A 7,767-nucleotide genomic window follows, 5' to 3' on the forward strand; every position below is an offset into this window, starting at 1 on the left:
TTTTCTTCTAAGATTAGTGTTTTTTCTGGGAGTTATTGTTTAGTTTTTAGTCTCTATAATTTGTTGTGTTAGCTAAGTGTAATTGTAGTTCCATCCCTTAGAACTCTTTTAAATTAGAGAGTTCTCCCCCTCCCCCTCCTATCCCTTTCTTGACAGGTTAGCGTTTAGTTTCAAGGCTTTCCTTCTATCTTCCTTTAGGTAGCCATTTAAGTTAGAGGCTTCCTAGTTTAAAAAAAAAAAATCTTTAGCTTTAGCTGTAGTATACTGTGTGTGTGCTTTCTTCTCTTTTTTGCTGATATTGGTGTTCTGGTATTTTGTTATCACTTCTCGGCCTTTTGGCTAAGATCAGTGTAGTATCTCTTGAGGTATTTTGTCGGATTTAGGATGTCTACAGAATCCAAGGTATCTGGATTCAAGAAGTGTGACTCATGTTGTCAGAAAAGGTCTCTGACAGATGGGCACACTTCTTGCGTCTACTGCTTAGGCACAGTGCACCTGCAGGACTCCTGTTCTATATGCCATGCATTTAGTCCAAGAGTTCTGTAGGAGCATAAGAATAAGCTTATTCTTAGGGGTCTTTTAAAGCCCCAGGATTCACCAGCCAAGGCTCAGCCTGTGAAATCACAAAAACAAACCAAATCAGCTCCAAGCTAGGAGCCGTCATTGGTTCAGACTTTACCTGCTATTTCGGTTCCAGCCGGAACTGATGAGACTATCTCCCCATCAGCTCCATCAGACTCTTCGGAGCCATCGCGGAGCCACAAGAGGCTGAGGTCCCCTTCTCTGGAATCCATACATTCGGCTCTTGTGTCTCCCCTGCTTCAGAGTGAGCGCAGTCACAGATCTTCCCACTTCTCTGGGTCCTCTAGGCTCTCAGATCACGACGTGGAGAGAGTGGTCAGTAGGTTGCTGAAGTCACAGGCACTTGCCAAGATGTTGTCCAGCCCTCCTCAACAGGTGTCGGCTCCGTCCACTCCTATCAATGTTCCTCCTCCGACTCCTTTGAGCTTGGAGCAGGAGTTCTTTGGGGTTTGAGTCGTGGAACTGTCGGCTCCGATAACTATTTCTCCTTCGGCTCCATCGTCGGCTCCGATTCATTCAATGGTGCCATCCATTGAGGGATCTGGGTGCCAAGGCTCCCTCATTGGCTCCTAGGGAGTGAGTGGCATCAGACCCTTGTCCAACCCCGTTCTCCCTCTCGGAGCTATGGCGCAGGTGAGCTCGGCTCCTACATTGACCTCAGAGCTGTCTCCCTCGGTGCAGAGAAGGATTCTGATTTCCTCGGAACCGGATCCTTCTCTGCATCATGGCAGGGACGCCTTTGATGTCATGAGGAGTGTGCTGGCCTCTGAGTCAGCTCCACGATAGACTCCACCGGCTCCATCCCCTGTAGTGCCTGCGCCAACCTCTGCTCCTCCTCCAGACCCCAAGTGTGGGGAACTGGCGCTCCAGGGCACCCCATTGGGTGTTTCCTCTTCTTCAGAGGCCTCCCCTGATCATTCAGAGGAGCCCCCTCATAAGAAGAAGTGCAAGAGGAAGCACATTGACTCCCCTGAGTCTGTCACTTCTGATACAGACTTAGATGATTCGGAAGGGTCCCCCAGGTCCCCCTCTGAAGATGTTTCCATGTTAAGTTGTCAATCTCACCTTCATTCTTTCTGGATGGGTTCGGAGCCGAACCTCGGCTCCAACTCGGTCTAATACTAAAGCTCGAGAGCTATTTTTTACCAGCTCGAGGCTATACTATGTCCCATAATGCTAGGTGTGATATACCCAGATCTCGTTTGCCGCTTCAGCTATGAGGTTGCATTTTTCCCTGGCTCCAGGTCGTATTTTAAATTGTTGTATCTTTAGTTAGTTTTTGATAGAATTTCTCTCAGTAGTTTATTTAATTAGTATTTTTAGAGATAGCGACAAGTTTCTCCCCCTTTTCTGTAGTTTTTCCCTACCCTTTTTTCCACCCTTAAGTTGGTCGGGCCTCTAGCCCTCCCTTTAGCAGTTAGTACAGATTCCCCTTAGTGTGTGTGTGTGGAATTTCTGTCTCCTTTTACTATTATTTTACATTTTTTTTCCTTGTTGATAGTGTCTTTTTTGTGTGTGGTTGTTAGACTACTGTATCCCACTGTGGTATCATGTCCAAGGATACCAAGGTATCGGGATTCAAGAAGTGTGACTTGTGCTGTCAGAAGATGTCTCTGACAGACGGCCACACTTCTTGCGTGTATTGTTTGGGCCCTCTGCACCTGCAGGACTCTTGTTCCATCTTTCATGCTTTCAACCCTAGAGTCCTGCAGGAACGCAGAAATAAGCTCATTCTCAGAGGCTTATTAAAGCCTGAAGGTTCTCCGTCCAAGCCTATGACTGGAAAACCTTCAAAGCCCGCCAAATCGTCGGCTCCATGTTCGGAGCCGGCGCCGAGTGGCCCTCTTCCTGCCTCATCGTTTCCGGATGGAACCGATACATCAAGGCCTTAGTCGGCTCCGACTTTGGTGTCAGAGCCGTCCCCGAGTCGAAGGTGCTCCAGATCTCCTTCACTGGAGTCTGTTAGATTGGCTCCAAAATCCCGCTTGCTGTCGGAGCGGAGCCATAGGTCTCACTCCCCTAGGTCTTCCAGGCTCTCGGACCATGACCTTGAGAGGGTAGTTAGTAGGCTTTTGAAGTTGCAGGCACTGGTCCAATTATTACATAGCCCATCTCAACAGACGGGGGCTACCCCAATGCCTGCTCAAGTTCCTCCTCCGACTATTCCTTCGAGCTCGGAGCCGGAGGCCGTCAGGCTTGCTACCGTGGGGGCGTCGGAACCGATTCCACCCTTATCGGTTCCTTCATCGACTCCGATCCCTTCATTGGCTCCATCCCTGGAGGGATCCGGGTGCCGAGACTCCCTCGTCGGCTCTGAGGGGGTAAGTGGCATCGGACCCTTGTCCGACCCCGTTCTCCCCCTCGGGGCCTCAGCGCAGGTGAGTTCGGCCTCGACATCGGCCTCAAAGCCGTCCCTCTTGGTGCCGGGAGGAGCTCTCCTCAGAGCTGGGTCCCTCTTCCCTGCCTGACAGGGGTGCCTTTGAGGTCATGAGGAGCGTGCTGGCTCTCATACCGGTGCCACGGTCTGCCTCATCAGCCCCTCCATCCATGGTGCCTGCTTCGGCCCCTGCCTACCCTCTCGAACCCAAGTGCAGAGAACTGACACTCCAGGCCACTCCATTGGGCATTTCCTCCTCTTCCGAGGCCTCCCCTGATCCTGAGGGGGGAGCCCCCTCAGAAGAGGACTTGCAAGAGGAAGCATGTCGACTCCCCTGAGTCAGTGACATCTGACACCGACGGGGATGATTCGGAAGGGTCCCCAAGGTCCCCTTCTGAGGATGTCTCCTTTTCTGACATCCTAGAGATCCTTAAACAGAGGGGGAACTGGTCTGCCCTCAACCCTTCCGAGGACGAGTCGGTGTACCTGGATGCATTCCGTTCTTGCCCCTCCACCTCCTGGGCGTCCCCGCCTTTCGACCCACTCATGGAGGTGGTGGCTCAGAAGGCGTGGACGGCTCCGGATACTATGGAACCAACCCCCCGGAGGCCTACAAAATTTATTACAGCCCCTGCAGACAAGCAGTTTCTCTTTAAGGGTGTCCCTGTTGATGCCATGGTGGTGGCGGCAGCCACTAAGAAGGAGTTGGCTGACCCTTCGGTACCTGTCCATCCTCCTAATAAGGAATCTAGGACTATGGATAGGTATGGCAAGCGGATGTTTTCTTCAGCGACCTTTGCCATGCGGTCGCTGAATTACCTGTACCATTTCACTCGTCTTCAGAGAGACCTTCTTAAAGAACTGGGTGATACCTTACAGGACCCAACAGCTGTGGCATCTCAGGAGAAGATAAACTCCCAGCTGGGAACCCTGAACTCGATTGTCAACTCCTCCATGCGGCTCATTTCTTATGCAGCCGATGGAGTGAGTAGGGCTGCAGGCACGGGCGTTGCTCTAAGGAGACATGCCTGGATGCGGCTTTGCAACTTTGCTGACCCCTTCAAGGCGTCCTTCACTAACACCCCCTTTGACGGTTCTGCCTTGTTTGGACCTCAAGTGAAGGATACAATGACCAGGTGTGAGCAGGAAGGCAAGACTCTCTCTGCCATGGGAGTCCATTTTTCTGCCCCTTCTAGACTGTACCCTAAGGGTCAAAAGGGCAGAAAAATGCGGTTCTGCAAACCCCAAAGAGTACTGCCTGATGCACGTGGTGAGCTTCCCTCCAGATGCAGAGGAGGGAACAATAACAGACGTCACCCTAGGGGCAGGGGAGGTCTGCAAAATCAGGGTAGCAGAGAATCGTTCTCTGACAAACCCTTCCAGCACCCCTGAGGAGCTGCCTGACTGTCCACCTTCGGAGGCAGTCGGGGGAAGATTTTCACTGTACCCAGAAGCCTGGCATTCCCTCACGCAAGACAAATGGGTACGGTCGATCATATCTGAGGGTTACAGAATCCCCTTCATCCACACCCCACAACAACCACAAGGACCTCTTTCAGACGTTCCACCCGGTCTGAGAGATCAAGCAGCGTCAGAAATTTCAAAGCTGCTATCAAAAAGAGCCATCCAGCCAGTCCCAGCAGACCAACAAGGATCCAGAATCTACTCCAAATTCTTTTTGGTACCAAAAAAGACAGGGGACTGGAGACCTATTTTAGATCTCAGCAGGCTAAACAAGTCTGTCCAAAGAACGAAATTCTGGATGGTCACGCTACAGTCCGTTCTACCCTTTCTGGGTCAGGACAATTGGATGTGCTGTATAGATCTTCAGGATGCGTACTATCATATCAAAATGAACAGGCAATCCAGAAGGTATCTCCACTTCCGGCTGGGAGCCAGTCACTACCAATTCAGAGCCCTGCCCTTTGGCCTCACCACAGCCCCCAGGGTGTTTACCAAATGCATGGCAGTGGTTGCGGCTCACCTGAGACGACAAGGATTCCAGGTTTTTCCATATTTAGATGACTGGCTCCTTACTGCCACCACCAGGCACCAACTACTTCAAGCCAGGGATTACGCTGTACAAACGTGCAAAGCGCTAGGCATCTCTATAAACTTCAAAAAGTCTGCCTTGTTGCCTTGTCAGCATATTACCTTCATAGGCACCGTGTTAAATACAGTGGAGTTGTCAGCAAAACTACCTACACAAAGAGTTTCAAACATACGCAGCCATGTCCAAATCCTACTACAGGAGGACAGAGTCCAAGCCAGATTTGTACTAAAAACACTTGGTCTAATGGCAGCAACAATCACCTTGCTCCTCCTAGCTCGTTTTCATATGCGGATACTACAGTGGATGCTTTTTTTCCCAATGGTCCTTCCAGCAGCTTCCCATGTCACACAACATTCTCATCACTCAGTCATGCAAGAGACACCTCTCTTGGTGGATGGTCTCGCCTCAGGTGCTTCAAGGCAGACCTATTGTTCTTCCCCCTCCGGTTGCCACCGTGACTACGGATGCCTCCCTGATAGGGTGGGGGGGCATTTTCAGGGCAGGACAGTCCAGGGCACATGGCAACCCTTCGAGTGCCACTTGCACATCAACGTCTTGGAAATGAGAGCGGTACTTTTGGCGTTGCAGGCCCTTCAGGACTCTCTTCCCTCTGGGACGATTGCAATTCAGACAGACAATATGTCTGTAGTGTGGTACATCAACAAGCAGGGCGGAACCAGTTCCTACTCCCTATGTCGGGAAGCGCTCAGACTTTGGCAGTGGGCGATCTCTTCTCAACGGTTTCTGGTAGCAACGCATATTCCCGGGAAGTCCAACGTCATAGCGGACAAATTGAGCAGGGCCATTCTCATGCCCTATGAGTGGTCTCTCAACCAGCTAGTAGTGGAACAAATATTCAGAAGGTGGGGTCAGCCTTGCTGCGACCTTTTTGCAACCCCTCAAAACAGCAAGTGTCAGGAATTCTTCACCCTTTTTCCTCTTCTGGGTCTCCCTACCAAGGACGCTCTAGTCCACGATTGGCCCCGGGGTCTTCTGTATGCTTTTCCCCCTTTCCCTTAATTACTCAGTTAGTCCAGAAAGCAATTGCCTTGAGATCCAGGATGATCCTCATTGCCCCTTACTAGCCCCCGACAAGTTTGGTTTCCATTCCTGCAACATCGTCTGCTGGAGCAGCCCTGGCATCTGGACCCAGTGCCAGACCTTCTAACCCATCAATCGGGTGGGCTGCACCAATCCCTTCCATTTCTCAACCTCACAGCTTGGTTGCTACACTTCCAACCCTAGCCAGGCTTCCCTTAATTTCTCAGTCTGTACATGATATTATCCTTGCCTCTCACAAGTCTAACACCAGAAGGACGTATGCTAGTAAATGGAAATGGTTCTCTATTTGGGCAAGAAAAAATCAAGTTGACCCGTTCACAGCTCCTGTCCATACAGTTCTAGCAGAACTTTTCCAAATGGGCTCTTCCTCAGTCACTATCAGGGTCCAGTTGATGGCTATTGCTAATTTCCACGTTGGCTTGTCATTTATGTCCCACAAGCTGTGCAAAGCCTTTCTGAAAGGAACCCTATTACTTCGGCCCCCGGTTAAAGATCCTCCTCCACCGTGGGATCTAAATTTGGTACTGTCTTCCTTAATTCTTCCTCCTTTTGAGATAGCTGCTTCCTGCTCATTGAAACTGCTCTCGTGGAAAACACTTTTCTTGGTAGCCATTACCTCAGTGAGAAGGGTTTTGGAACTACAAGCGCTCTCTGTGCGCCCCCCTTATCTTGTTTTTCACAAAGACAGAGTGTCTCTTAGGACTAATCCATCTTTTTTACCTAAGGTACTCTGTGAAAAAAATCTCAACCAGACCATTGATCTCCCAGTCTTCTTTCCAAATTATATGGATAGAGCCGAGAGAAGATTACATTGTTTGGATGTTCACCGTCAACTACGTTTCTATCTGGATAGAACTAAACAGACCAGAAAATCAGAACAGCTCTTCCTGTCTTACGCTGAAGGAAAGCAAGGCCGGCCAGTTTCTAAAGTAACCTTGTCCAGATGGTTGACCACTCTTATCATGTTAATCTATCAATTGAGGCATAAGGAGCTCCCTGCAAAGCCTAGAGCTCATTCAACTAGAGCATTAGCTTCCTCAGTAGCCTTTCAAGCAAGATTACCTATGGATTCCATTTGTGCAGCGGCCACATGGGCCTCTCCTCATACCTTCATTTCTCATTACAAACTGGACATAGCCTACAGAAGTCAGGCTGATTTTGGTTCCACTGTACTCAAGAGTCTGTTCCATTGAGCCACCCGGGACTAAGGTGCTAGGGACGCTGTCCCATCCAGCAAGAATGAAGGCGAGATTGACAACTTAACATTGAGAAGTTATGTACTTACCATAATGTTCCATGTTAGTTGTCTTCTTCTCGCCTTCTTTCTTGCATCCCCCCCTCCTTCCCCCTAGCCTGGAAAGACCTAGAGTATCTTGTGCAAAGTGTTTTTTGTCACCAGAGTTATCTCCTCACCTAGCTCTCTTGCTCCCCCTTGGTAACCCTTGTAAGGGTTATATGTAGACGAAGTTAGATATATTTGTTAAATATATTCTCTATTGGTGGTGGGACATGTTTTAGCTATCAAACGAGATTTGGGTATATCACGCCTAGCATTATGGGATATAGTATAGCCTCGAGCCAGTAAAAAATAGCTCTCGAGCTTTAGTATTAGGCCGAGTCGGAGCCGAGGTTCGGCTCCGAACCCATCCAGCAAGAAAGAAGGCGAGAAGAAGACAACTAATATGGAACGTTA

At 49.7% G+C, this 7,767-nt stretch overlaps 1 pseudogene; it reads left to right on the top strand.

Annotated features, from left to right (window-relative positions):
- Window positions 1-319: 319 nt before the first annotated feature.
- LOC122817426 lies at window positions 320-467 on the top strand (annotated as a pseudogene).
- Window positions 468-7,767: the final 7,300 nt, after the last annotated feature.

Source organism: Protopterus annectens, chromosome 12.part0, assembly GCF_019279795.1.
Source record: "Protopterus annectens isolate FY-2018-M chromosome 12.part0, PAN1.0, whole genome shotgun sequence".
Taxonomy (NCBI): domain Eukaryota; kingdom Metazoa; phylum Chordata; order Ceratodontiformes; family Protopteridae; genus Protopterus; species Protopterus annectens.